Raw genomic sequence first — 14,081 nt, forward strand, 5'->3', positions numbered from 1 at the left:
GAGTAAAGTCACATATGAGTGTATTGCAATGGTTGTTAAATAAATAAATATGATCGTGACTTCTTGTCACTACTTTTACATGAAAAACAACAAATTGCTCAATGCATCATATCCCGGTTTCACTATATGCATATTCATGATGCATATTGTGGTTGTTTTATCTGTAATACAAACCTGCCTGTAGTTGTTGAGAAATTTAGAATTGAAGAATTCTTCCATCTCAAGCATGTTATGATTTGTTAATGAATGGTGAAATCTGTTTATGCGGTGATCTTGCACGCTTATTATTATGGCTGAGTGTAATTTCGAACACTGCTCAGTGTTCGTTCTCTCCTCGAGGAGGCATTGCAGACATGCATGACGAGCTGTCTGGCTGTCATAAATAATCTAGATGCACATCCCTTTTTAACCCACAGAGATGGCTTGGACCTTCTGCACATTGGCCTTAAACGTGTGCTAATGTTAGACTAGGCATACAGCTCCAGCTAGTATGGGTGCCTGCCTGACAGAGGTGCTTTATTTTGGGACAGGTATGTAGTTCTTGAGGGGCGACTAAGAAGAGGAATTATGAATAGCTATGCTGATATATTGTTGAAGATGCTTCATGCACAATTAGGATCCTATGCACATTCACTAATAGCATCTGTGCCCACACCATATTTGTGACCTACTTATGCACATTGAATTCTCGTACTTTGCTCCATGATGAGATGTTAACCACCCCTGTTGTTGATCTACACCAGGCGTCTCAAACTCAATTTACTTGGGGGCCACTGGAGCTCGGGTCTGGGTGAGACTGGGCCACATCAGGTTTTACAAAAAAAAAAAAAAAACGCAAAAAAATTTAAAAAAACTTCGCTTTGGTTATTTTTCTACACAAAATAAGATGAAAAATAAACAAATCAAGAATAAAGAAAATCAATCAGTAATACATAAATAAATATAATAATAAAAACTTAAGAAACCACATATAGTTGGTGGGTAGACAAATTATTTTTTTCAGATTAAAATGAACAAAGCATTATTAGAGCCCTGTAGACATGACAAAACACGACTATAGTCACATTTATACTCTTTTTATTTACAACATATTGCGCAACTGCAGGGTCTTGAGACACATGCTAACTAGAGAGCTAGCGACCTAAACGGTAGCCTTCAAGTTATTTCCATTACACTTAAATAGCCAAAAACTTACCACTTCCACACGGATAGGGAGGATAACTATTAACAGTTATTTAACCTTTAACATGAACATTAATCAAACGTAATAATTTTTTCTGGGTACATGATACCATACAGCATCCATATCAAACTTGCGCGGGCCGCACTAACATTAAACTTTCATATCAAGGCAGGGGCCTCAAATTAGTGTCCTGCGGGCCGCGTGTTTGAGACCCCTGATCTACACAGACCCAAATAGAGAGTTCTGCAGCCAATGTCGCTTTGATAAACGGTCTCATAATTAGATGCATCTTCTTCTAGTCCTGGCAAAGGATTAATTGAAAAAGATGAAAGCACATCTGCCACACCAAAAACCCGAGCAAGCAGGCAATCCCTTCCACTTTAAGACTGAGCAGTAGCGGCTGGACTTTGTCTCCCCATAATCCCACACTTTGGGCTTGAATAATTGATTGTGAATTGATTCATGCTCAGCTGGCTCACTTGCTTTTTCTGCCCCCCAACAATTACTGCCTGGTTTGTTTCCATGCTATTCAGCAGTAACGATAAGGTTTTTACCAACTAGCTGTCATGTTCCAAAATAATACATTTCAGGTTTCCTGGTGCACAAACGGCAAGTTATTACATTAAGCTTCTTAGTTCAAACACTACGATTTCGGGGTCGTTAATCAACATCCAGATTGTTGAGATTTTGAATAGGAAATCATGGACACAGAAATGATCTGTTCCAGTGTCCAACTGCTGTCATCATATAACTTTTATCAACTGTACTGACTGTGTGTTTACAGAAGTAAAGATTGTTGCAGTATGTGCTCCAGTGATGTGAGATAGCTCTGAATTTCCGGCAGGTATTGCCATTACTGATCTGATACCAATACTGGTCGCATATGAGCAAATCTTAATTGTCCTGCAGTGTGAATGTAGCCTGTGTTGTTACTTGTTTTTACCAATACTGGGCTGAAAGGGGCTGACAATGTAATATAACGACTGATGTGTACATTGGTATGGTGTGGCTGTCAGTGCATGTGTGGAAGCCTTGAGTGTGAAGTAGTGTGGACATTTTTGAAAAACCATGATCGAGTGAGGGAGTGATTTTCAAGCCGTGAAGGAGCAGCGGACGACCGTGTTACCTTACACATCACATGGTAATTTGAGATTTCCTTTAACTTTTGTATTAAAGGGGACCTAATGTCCTTTTTTTCCACTTTTCTGACCTATAAATGTAGTTAGAATGTTCTATTCTTGTGTTAAATGATGCCAAACTTTCAGATAATGAGGTTTGCGCATTAGGAAGTGAGACTTGAAATAAGTTTTGGATGGCTCAAAACACTCAGTGTTTCCTATCAGTGGGCATGCCCGGAGGCGGGTCATGGGTGAAATAAATAAAAACAGACCAGGAAGCACAAATTAAAGGAAATACAGCTGGAATAGGTGCAGATTCTGCAAAATCTGAAAAGTTTTCTGTGCTGGTTATTGTGTGGAGCTGCTCTATAGGAGATTACAACTCAAGACAGAGGGTCAAAAAATTACCAAGTACCGTAATACTTCTGACTAAAGCAATGCCAGCTCACAACAAGTGTTTATGAAGTTAAAATCAGTGTATTTTGGTTACATTTCTAGGGTTACATTAAAAATTATAAAATGGTTAATGGGATGAGCCGAAGAAAGAATTTTAAGGGTTGTTTTTGTCTATGTAAAAAAGATAATAATAAAAAAAATAAACTTATCAAGGACTCTCTGTGTCTGACCAACAATGGCTTTGTACAGAAGAGGTGAAGGAAACATGAAATAGTTTAGTCTGACAGGAAGGAACAAGCTTTCTTTCAAGGTTAGCCTTGTTTTTGTTGTATTACCCACATCTTTTAGTGACACAAAAGAGAATTTAGACGGCTGTACCATTTCATTTCATTTGATACACACAAAAAATGTGGAAAAAATGCTACCAACTGACTTACGGTATTGGACTGTACAGCTTGGTTGAAAGGGGCTAATGATAAAAGTAATTTATTCTATTAAGAATAAAGATTAAGTTCAATGGATGACTTAGTTTAATGATTTATTTTAGACCTTTAACTTAAAAATACCCTTAAATTGTTGTAATAGTGGTAGCTCAGTCTCAGGAGTTTGAATGGGGTGAAAAAAGCAAAAATATTTAAAGTCAATTTAAAATGATTCTCAATTGTAAAATGTGGGTTTGTTTTCGAGAAGTGTTTTGATTCCAGATTGCCTTCTATGCCCCTCCCCTTTTCCTGTCTTCTCCCGGACGACGACCCCCCCCCCTTCCAGTACTAGTGTCCAGTTCTTGACAACATGCTGGCTAGTCCTCTGCAGCTCTAACTGTGCATTTGCTCTGCACTGTAAAACCAGATAAAGCAGATTTATTTTCTGCTTACAGTCAGACAGAAGAGCACCGGGGCAGATAGGAGGAGGGCAATAGTTTTGCATTGCTGGGCTGGAATGGAAGAAATGTTTTGAGTGGAAAAAGAACGGCAACAGCAGCGCTGGCATAAGACTTCACTGCAGTGCAGGTGGATCACATCCTCCTGCTCCGAGAGGAAGATTCTGAGGCACGCTGCAATTTGCTTTTTTGTTAACCAAAAGGTTTGTTGTCCTTTTCCCTAATCGTAGTACTAGTAGCTGATGATTTGCTTGGTTTGTGTTCTGTACATAATGACCGCAGTGTTCTCCTCCACCAAGGCTGTTATCTCAGTGCCCTCCATTCTTATTGATTCTGTGCCCTTGTGACATTTCCCAGAGCTGCCAGTGCTAGGGAAGTGTGCACAATTTTATCATATGTACTAAAACTAGAGATTTCTGAGAAACTGAACTTAAAAACTCGGATAATAAGCCTCTAACTCAAAACTAAAAAAGGTGGACATTCCACTGTGGCCACTTGAAGGCTCCGTCATGGTAAATGGAATTACAGAACCCCCCTTTTTTTTTTTAAAAGACCTTTTCTACTACAGCGAATAGAACGGGGAGATCATGTGAATGGGCCCGAGATGTCTTTCTGTGTGCACAAGAGAGATGCCGCCCTCTCAAGTGTCAGCATACTTAGTGAGTGGATCGTGAATGTGTTCAGAGAGAGGGTGTTACATGTGTTTGTAGTTTGCAGATGGGGGACTAGGTTTTGTCATCTGGGCCCCATTGATAAGAGTTGAGCTATCACTTGTGTTTAATTCCTCACATCATGTGAAGCAAGTGCCAAAATTCTGGATTTTCTGTAGGTCTTTCACACACACAGACACACACACACACACACACAGCGTGGGGTGGGGTTATACACACATGCTTTTGTCAATGTCTTTTCATCTGTGTCTTTCATTACTCCAATTTTCAGGGCTCCAGACTAACTTTTTTTTTAACTAGGAGCACAGTGGCCCCTAATTTTTTTAGTAGTGCAAGCAAAAAAATTAGGGTCAATCACCAAATTTGACCTTTTTCCTCTCATTTTCACTGTATAAATGCTTACAATAATTATTCTTAGCTTCTGGAAGGTCTCTTTAGTGGCATCATGTACATCAGGGGTCTCAAACTCGCAAGCCAATTTTTATATTAAAATTAGTCAATTGTCTAAATGCCGATTTCAGTGACCTAATTATACCAAACCAGTAGTCACATTCAACCACAGGCTTCACACAACATTCACCATGCTGAGTTATAGCTTGTCTTTTGAAACCAGACCAACTAGGAGTCTCAATCCTTGAAGATTAAACTTCTGGTCACGTCAGAGTTCATAATAGGAAGGTTTTGCTGAACTTGTGTTAAGAGAGTGGCTGGTTGTGATTACAGAGTTCTGACTCCTCCTGTTTAGTTAATTAGTAATATGTATGTAAGATAATCTTGAGCTTGTAAACCAAAATTAGTCGTCATCTTTGGAAATGCATCGTTTTGTTTATAGTTAGAGAACAGATTCTGTTCGAAGTGTAAACAAAAGAGAATCGTCTATTGTAAAGTTGTTTTTCGAGTTTTTCGAGTTTGTTTGGTGAAGTGTAAATTGTAATGGTAATGGTTTTATTTCATTTCAACATGCATCAGATTACAATTGAATGCATCACATAATCAGTTCACAGTTCCACATGTCCAAAAGGAGTAGGAAGAAGCAAAGCTTATTAAATCCTACCCCTCCATCTGGTACTTTTACAATCAGTAACTGTTACATTTGTTCACTTCCTGCTTTCCATAATACAGTTTAAGGTTTTTTTTTTAAATAATGCACGTCGTACCAAAGTACAAGGTGATATGACCATCCAATGACATAATGGGTACCATAGTAAGTGTCAATATAGTGATAGGTATAGCACATCATGACTGGTTCAAGACTCTTGAACCATTGTGTGCGCAAAACATGATTCAAAATTGAAGTACTTGGGTCTGGGACGTGAGTACCCAGGTGGTACATTTGGTGGTTCATGGTAATGTGCAAATGTACCAACAACTGCGTGTCTGGAATCTGGCTAAGTAGAGGAGAGAGTCCCAATCTAAAACTACCATTGACAAATGATCAGCTTGTTCCGGATGTGTGCTGGGATTTGCAGCGAGGTGTTACATGACTTGTTACGTTGACTTGCTTCAGGTGTAGAAAAAGGGTGGAACATCATCTTTCTTTGGATCTTGACTTAAGCGTGAGCAAATACACATACTACATGGTCTACATAATATATATATATATCTACCCATTTCACTGTACATAGTCTGTACTCTCTGTACTCGCGGTATATAGTCTCATTTCACTGTACACAGTCTCTACTTAAACATGCAAGTTTTTTTGTTTTTTTTTTTGAAAGCAGACAATCCAGTTTAACATCCCATGTCAGCCATAAATAAACTTCAATGGAGTTGAAGTACTGATAGCAGCTAGTTAGGTTTAGATTTTTTGCTACGACCAAAATAATTTTTTTGTGGATCTGGGTTTTCTATCATTGTCTCTATCATATTAGGAAAAATGTGTTACAGACATGATTAGGTCTGCATAGTGTTACGGACATAAAGCAACATAAAAGTCAATGAAAATGCAGAATTCATCTGTTGTTTTCTCTCTGTGTCGTCATTTCCTGTGCATCTGGTCCCGAAACAGAATAACATAACCTAAGAGATGAGAAATCTAAACAGTGGCCCATGCCAATGGGCTGGGTGTTCCTCCACCGCTGACACATGTGCAGTGAAACGAATCGTCTGATTTCATAATGCACAGCTAATGACGGTGGGCCCGGAGAACAAAGGCACAGATGTGAAGCAGCTTTTGTGTTAATAAAGAGTTTATGAAGCAGGCATTTAGCAACACTGTTGATATGAATTGATTTGCAGTAGAACATTACATCAGAGAAAAAAAAAACCAACGCATTCATTAAAACCAGAAAAATATACAAACTTTTTCAGTGCGCAACTGCAGGGTCTTGAGACACATGCTAACTCGCAAACTAGAGAGCTAGCGACCTAAACGGTAGCCTTCAAGTTATTTCCTTGAAACTTCAATAGCCAAAAACTTACCACTTCCACACGGATAGGGAGGATAACTATTAACAGTTATTTAACCTTTAACATGAACATTAATCAAACATTATTTCCTTTAAACTTAAATAGCCAAAAACTTACCACTTCCACACGGATAGGGAGAATAACTATTAACAGTTATTTAACCTTTAACATGAACATTAATCAAACGTAATAATTTTTTCTGGATACATGATACCATACAGCATCCATATCAAACTTGCGCGGGCCGCACTAACATTAAACTTTCATATCAAGGCGGGGGCCTCAAACTAGTGTCCTGCGGGCCACATTTGGCCCACGGGCCGCGTGTTTGAGACCACTGTTCTAGGTAGTGGATTGGGCCGTAAGCCATCAAAGTACCCACACAACTGGCTATTTGTCTAACTCTCTCAAATTGGTTTCAATATTTGTTCTGACATGCAACTCCAAAGATTTACGGTGCTGCTACAGCCCTCAACAGAGACTTACATGCAGCTAGAGGTGACAAGGGTTCCGCTTTACATTCTGTGGGTCATGACCTCAATAAAACACACTCGTAACAGGGGTTGAAAGGTTTTCACACCTGACGGTAACTACGACTACTAATCACTGCAAACTGGGGTTCTCAAACACACATTTTTTTTAGACGGAAATAGAAGTAGATTTTCTGCGGGCCACATTTGAGACTGCGTTTGAGACCCTTGATCTACAGTATGATTACCTTAGTGACCGGTATATCACTAGAAAGCACAGACCCTATCTTGAGAAACCATTATTATACATTGTACTACTTGGTAATTTGAAAATAGTATTGCATACCCTATTGCTTTCGACTGCTTCAACATTAAAGGTTTTAAAGCTAATCATATAATTATCATTTAAGGTTTCACATGGAAATTCCCAGCAGACCGCACTGAAAGGCTTAACGGTTTAGACATGCTGTATTTCTACCCAGGTTGTACTCACACCAGGGCAATTATTGCGTGTCTGGGTCCACTTAATACCTAAACACGGAATGTTTGGGTAGTGTTACCGCACTCAGTTACACCCAGGTGCGGCACCATTTCCTCCTTTTGGCAAGATCGGACAAGGTGGTCCCGGGCCCTGGCAAAATTCATACAATATCCTAATGTGCGAGTACTCAAAGCAGATTCTTTAATAGCGGACACAATTCATAATAAAAGTCAAATACAAAGAATCCAAATCATTGGAGAGTGAAATACATAGAACGGTCACTCTCCCCGGGACCTGTACATAATAAAGATGTGTCAAATTTAGCACTAAATAAATAATCTGAAGGACTACAATAAGGGAGACAGTAATCCACATATTAAGTGAGAATGTAATCTTCTTCTTCTTCTTTCTCTTTGGGTTATGTCTTCAGAGGTCGCCACAGCAAATCAATCTACTCCATCCAACCCTGTCTTCTGCATCTGTCTCTCTACCCTCATGTCCTCTTTCACTACATCCATAAACCTCCTCTTTGGTTTTCCTCTACGCCTCCTACCTGGCAGCTCTAAACGCAGCATCCTTCTACCAATATATTCACTATCTCTCCTCTGGACATGTCCCAAATATCTCAGTCTAGCCTCTCTGACTTTATCGCCAAGGTTTCTAACATATGATGTCCGTCTGATGTACTCCTTCCTGATCTTATCTATCCTGGTCACTCCCAATGTTGTAATGTAGCAGAATAAACATATCCTTTAATACCTGCGATTGCTCCTCTTGTATCTAATTCAACTAATATTCGACAAAGTCAGATAAATTTCAGAATAGAAGTGGTGGGACAAGGAAATGGGCCAAAGCACAAATGTACTTTTTGAGTGCAGGCCAGCAGAGAGAGGCGAGATTGTGGCCAAGTCCGGCATGATATATTAATGGTTTAGTGCACCACTCAATTTAGTCATCACTCAATTCATCACTTAATTCATATTAAGTGTTTTATGATACAACACAGTCCGATAAAACTGCAAACCACAATCTTGGACCAACAGGTGATTTGAGCTAAAATCATGTGAGCAGTTTTATGCTGAGAGTATACTTTCAATGTGTAAAAACCAACAGTCTGTCTTTGGACTACTATAACCACAAAGCAGAAACAAAAGGTTTCTCTGGTGGTCGTCAAGTTTATTGTGTTTTTTTTTTTTGTTGGAAACAAAAGTTGACATTTAGAAGTTTACACCATATTATTACAGGTTCATTGGCGTGTGTGAGAAAACTCCTTTTTATTGTGGCTTCCTTCTTCAAAGCCTTAATATTGGCTTTGATCTCCAATGTTCCTCATCAGTGCAATGATAATAGTCCATTGCTTGTCTCGTGCTGGCTGTGGTCTGGCAGGTAAATGGACTGAACTTATGGAAGTCATTAAAATTCCTTGAGAACACTTGGGACGCTTGTTTATTTTTCCGCCCAAGCTGAGTGGCAAGTTGCCAGGATGCTGCACTGTCCTTCCTTCTTTGTCCACAGATGAAACTGAAAGTGAACAGGCAGATGGGGGAAGAAATGAAGACAGATGGGTAGAGGATTAAATGATTCAGTTCAGGGTTGTTGTTTTTTTTTGTTTTGTTTTTTTTGTTTTTTTTTAATCACACCCATACTTTGGAATTGCAGGAAGTGTTTCTTTATTTGTGGTACACTTTATTTATTTTTTTATTTTTATTTTTTTAATTTTATTTAAGTTTTTTTTGTGTGTCTCCTGGGTAAACCATTCATTATTTTTGCCTTTTTTTTTTATAAAGGGACTCCATATGCACCATGGTAGATTATTTACATCACCCACCAGCTGTAAATCTTCCATCATTTTTTTTCTGTGGAACAATCCCCAGTTCATTTTTAAACACCAGATCTGAGAGCAGCCCAGTGTCACAGTGGGCGTTTGCCATGATTGGTTAAACAGAAGTGAGGTCTTAAAGGGGAAATGAATGTTCAGCTTTGGTTTTTAGAGGAGTCTGTATCCTCCATCAGCTACCTTGTAAATCAACCTTGAAGAATATCAGTTGAGTCAACGTACTGTACATTCCACCTCCTGCTCAGAATGTTGCGTCATTACTGAGAAAACCGGCAGATCCTTCCATCAACTCTTCGTACGTATCTAAGAAGCAGATTGTAATGAGACCATGGGGAGGGAAGGGAGTAAGAGAAAGCGGGTCTGACTTGATGACTTGATGCATTGCTAGGATATCGTCACACACAGCTGAAAAATGTATCAGAGTGAACTCTCCTACTTCGGCCTGTCAGGCTAATCAATAAATTGATTAATCAAACAAAAAATAACAATTAAGTCAATAATTCTATGCTTATTTTTTTCTTTTTTTGTCCTCTCTCCTTACCACACAGGCTGGATGACAAGAGGGTTCACTCTGCATCTTTCTGTGTTGGATAGAACAGCGAGAGAGAGAGAACACTCCTCTTTGCTTGAGGTGGGTGTGCTAATGAGTTTATACAGAGTTCAAGTCCACCAGGTTAGTGTTAGCATCCATTTGATTTTGGCTGTGTGTGCAACTTCTACTTTTGCATAAACATGACATGGTAAACCGAATATTTGTTAGTCGCCTCCAAGGTGACAAATAACGCACCGCACCTTTAATAAACTGATTCAAAGTGTAGAAAAAACACTCAGACGTCCACCCGGTTGAATGAGTTTCTCAAAGGAGAGAGTTTAGCCGTCTATAGGAGAAAACTTATTTTGGTTATTCCCTACCACAATGGTCATGATTGGCTGGTAAATTGAGAGCTATGTGTCTTTTGACTTAGCTCCTTATTTACCACAACAGAGTGATGCAGAGTCCGTATGACTAGGTACTTGAACTCCTCCATTTGTGGCAGGAGCACATTCCCGTCCCAGAGATGGCACTGTTGAGAACCCTGAGCTCTGGGGAATTGAAGTTGATTTGATCACATTAAACACTATTGCGATTGCTCTGATGGTGCAGTTTGTTTGATCAAGTGTGAACGCTTTCGCCGCATATTGCTATTGAATTTACTGCAAGCTACTGTATATAGCAGGGGTCGCCAACCTTTTTTGAGGTCGAGGGCTACTTTGTGAGCACGGATGGTATTAAGGTACTACATGACCCGTTTGCGGTAAACTCCCAAAATGACAAAACTGCACTTTTTAGTAATCAGAACAAAAGGAATAGTAGTATTAACACTATGTGAAGCGACTTCTCACATATCAATGTTAATTATTTTCCACAATAATGGTGACAAAAACATATTTTTTAACAAGAAACATTTATTTATGTGCTCACATACTTGAAAGTCAGAGAGAACACCTTTCTGTGATTTTTTTTCCACCTGCCTAGTGAAAAAAGTCCTTTGTTTGTCCAAAGCTGCCTTTAACAAACGGGCCTTTTCCGTCCTTAATGCGCTACCGTGTGGGTAGCTCGCATTGACGCTTTCATGACAAGTTTTGAAGTGTCTCTCCACATTGTGCCGCTTTGGTATTGCAACAGTCGTCCCGTGAATAAGACGCATACATTTTTCTTCAAAATACGTAATGGAAAAATTCGTCCTTTTTCGCTTTTCTGCCATGTTTTGGGGGCTAAACTGCACGAGTAAGCTAAGCTATGGATAATGACGAAATATACTCTCATCATACTTATATCCGGGAAAAAATACATTGTCCATAACAGATACTCCTACAACAAGTATCCGGCTTGTGCCTAGTAATCATAAAGGTTACATTTGTTACATTTGTAAACATCACATGTTTACAAGGAGTACATGTTTACTGGAAATAAGAAGAGACCAAAAAATACACAATATACTCCATGTTAAGTAATACCTCAATTAGATAATGATTAAACTAAGAATACATGTGAGTATAAAACTGACAAACTCCTTTGGGACATGTGGCACTGTGGATTTGAATTATGCAATTATGTTGTATGCAACTTGTATGCATGTTCAAATTAAATTAAACCATTAATTAATGTTCATCAAACAAACCCACGCAAATAGTGTTTGAGGAAAAGGACACAATTAGAATAATTAGAGTTGTTCCATGACACTTGAAAAAGTTTGCAGCTACCCGATGACATAATATCCACTTTCTTGGATATGGGTCCTTTTTTGTTGTTGTTTTTGCTTTGTTTTTTGTTTTTTTAGTATTTATTAACACATAGATCTGTCATGATAGTGGATATATAAATTTATCAAAGGATTAAAAAAGATATGAAAGGAGAGGGAGAGAGGGACATGAGTGGAAGAAAGGTCTCTTCTTTGGTGGTCTTGTTATTATGTGGTTGCCATGGAGATTGAGGCCCAGTAGAAATGCTGATAATTGCCCTTTTTTTCAGGTTCAAGTGAAATGATGCCTTTTGTGGATATCATGAATGTAAACATCAGTTTAGCTTGAAGTCTTCACATTTACTGCCAATACGGAGACGCACACTCAGCATTTAGAGAGCAATTGCTTATGAATGAATTTTCCAATCCAAAGGACACCCACACATTCACACCGTCCCGCACACCCTGGCTTCAGCAGAAAGTTGTGACTTCTGGCATTGAGTCACTGTCCCTCTACTGGACCCCGCTTCCTGACAGGAAGCCTGTCCTTCCTTCATGCTCACTCTCACACATACACACGCACAAACATGTGCAGGGTGGTCACTCAGGGAACCACCGCATAATATTGATAAGGAGGCACGGATGAAAAACAGATACATTCAGGAAATGATGGTTAAACTACGCCCCAGCCTTTACCCCCTTCTTTGAATGTCGGATGTCCCATAACTATTTTTTTCACACACTGTTTTAAAAAAAATAATATATATATATATATATCCACTCTCGGCCATCTCTGGAGTTTGCATGTTCTCTCCGTGCATGTGTGGGTTTTCTCCGGGTACTCCGGTTTCCTCCCACATTCCAAAAACATGCTAGGTTAATTGGCGACTCCAAATTGTCCATAGGTATGAATGTGAGTGTGAATGGTTGTTTGTCTATATGTGCCCTGTGATTGGCTGGCCACCAATCCAGAGTGTACCCCGCCTCCAAAGACAGCTGGGATAGGCTCCAGCACACCCGCGACCCTCGTGAAGAAAAAGCGGTAAATGGTGAAATGGCTGCACGGTGACCGAGTGGTTAGCGCGCAGGCCTCACAGCTAGGAGACCAGAGTTCAATTCCACCCTTTTCCAACCCATCTCTGTGTGGGTTTTCTCCGGGTACTCCGGTTTCCTCCCACATTCTGGGATAGGCTCCAGCACCCCCCGTGACCCTCGTGAGGAAAAGCGGTAGAAAATGAATGAATGAATGAATATATATTTATGTAAAGATATGTGTATATATATGTATACATACACATCATATCAGATATATTGCAATATATCCATTTATGTATGATAATTACATTAACTATAGTGAGCACATTGCAAATGTGTGATCGGGTCTGTTTTTGAAGGAACATGCAACCCTAACAAACATGACTTTCTATTTTCTGGTAAACCGGTTTATTATTTTGTGTTTGTTTAGTTAAATGCACAAAATAAGTAATTTTTATGGAAAGACAATGTCAACATATTTTGTAACAAAATCAATAGCAAACATGTAATATTTGTGCAGAACCGCTTCATTCGGTATTCAATTCAGTGCTTCTGCCCATTTTTTTTTTTTGCACCTTTTTATACTGCAGAAAATATGATATAGTGTATGAATATTGTATTCGTATTGATTGTTGTCCTTAATTTTATTTAAATGTTTTTGCTGTGGCGGTCGAGTGGTTAGCATGCAGACCTCACAGCTAGGAGACCAGGGTTCAATTCCATCTCTGTGTGGAGTTTGCATGTTCTCCCCGTGCATGCGTGGGTTTTCTCCGGGTATTCCGGTTTCCTCCCACATTCCAAAAACATGCTAGGTTAATTGCCGACTCCAAATTGTGCATAGGTATGAATGTGAGTGTGAATGGTTGTTTGTCTATAAGTGCCCTGGCTGGCGACCAGTCCAGGGTGTACCCCGCCTCTCGCCCGAAGACAGCTGGGATAGGCTCCAGCACCCCCCGCGACCCTCGTGAGGAAAAGCGGTAGAAAATGAATGAATGAATGTTTTTGCTGTTACTATCAAGCATGACCCCCACTTACATGTGTTTTGCTCCACTTGAATTAGCAGAAATATTATAATAATATAAAGCACAAACACACATTGGGTAGCTCCCCTAATGCAGGACTTGGAATCTACAACTATTTGGTTCTGCCTTAGCAGAGATGGACAGCTAACACATCCTGGACTTGTGTCCAGGATGCTCGATGTGCTTGTTATGAGGCAAAGAGTCCCTTAGGATTCTGCATCAAGATGCTTGACCTTGCTACATGTCATCAGCATTGCTTGCTGTCACTTCCCTCTCGTTGATGGATGTTTTGTTTAGATGTGCGTAACAACCCCCCCATAAGGCTGTCAGGGTCCGGAAACAGAGGGTCTCACCAAT

The 14,081-nt window shown here is 39.6% G+C and overlaps 1 protein-coding gene across 4 annotated transcripts in view; it reads left to right on the top strand.

Moving 5' to 3' along the window:
* The window catches only part of add3a (adducin 3 (gamma) a), an 85,944-nt gene that overhangs the window by 21,934 nt on the left and 49,929 nt on the right, over positions 1–14,081 (top strand). Inside the window, exons 1-2 of one of the 4 annotated variants that reach the window (XM_058064742.2) lie at positions 3,468–3,780; positions 9,994–10,076. The exons of 1 other annotated variant lie outside the window; for it this stretch is intronic. The gene's annotated coding sequence lies outside the window, so the exon portion shown is untranslated. Of the gene's footprint in view, positions 1–3,467; positions 3,781–9,993; positions 10,077–14,081 lie in introns of those variants that run through there. 2 more of the 4 variants (XM_058064919.2, XM_058065204.2) reach the window with 2 other exon arrangements.

The sequence above is a fragment of the Doryrhamphus excisus genome, linkage group LG9, assembly GCF_037039965.1.
Source record: "Doryrhamphus excisus strain RoL-2023G ecotype Guam linkage group LG9, RoL_Dexc_Guam_v1.1, whole genome shotgun sequence".
NCBI lineage: Eukaryota > Metazoa > Chordata > Actinopteri > Syngnathiformes > Syngnathidae > Doryrhamphus > Doryrhamphus excisus.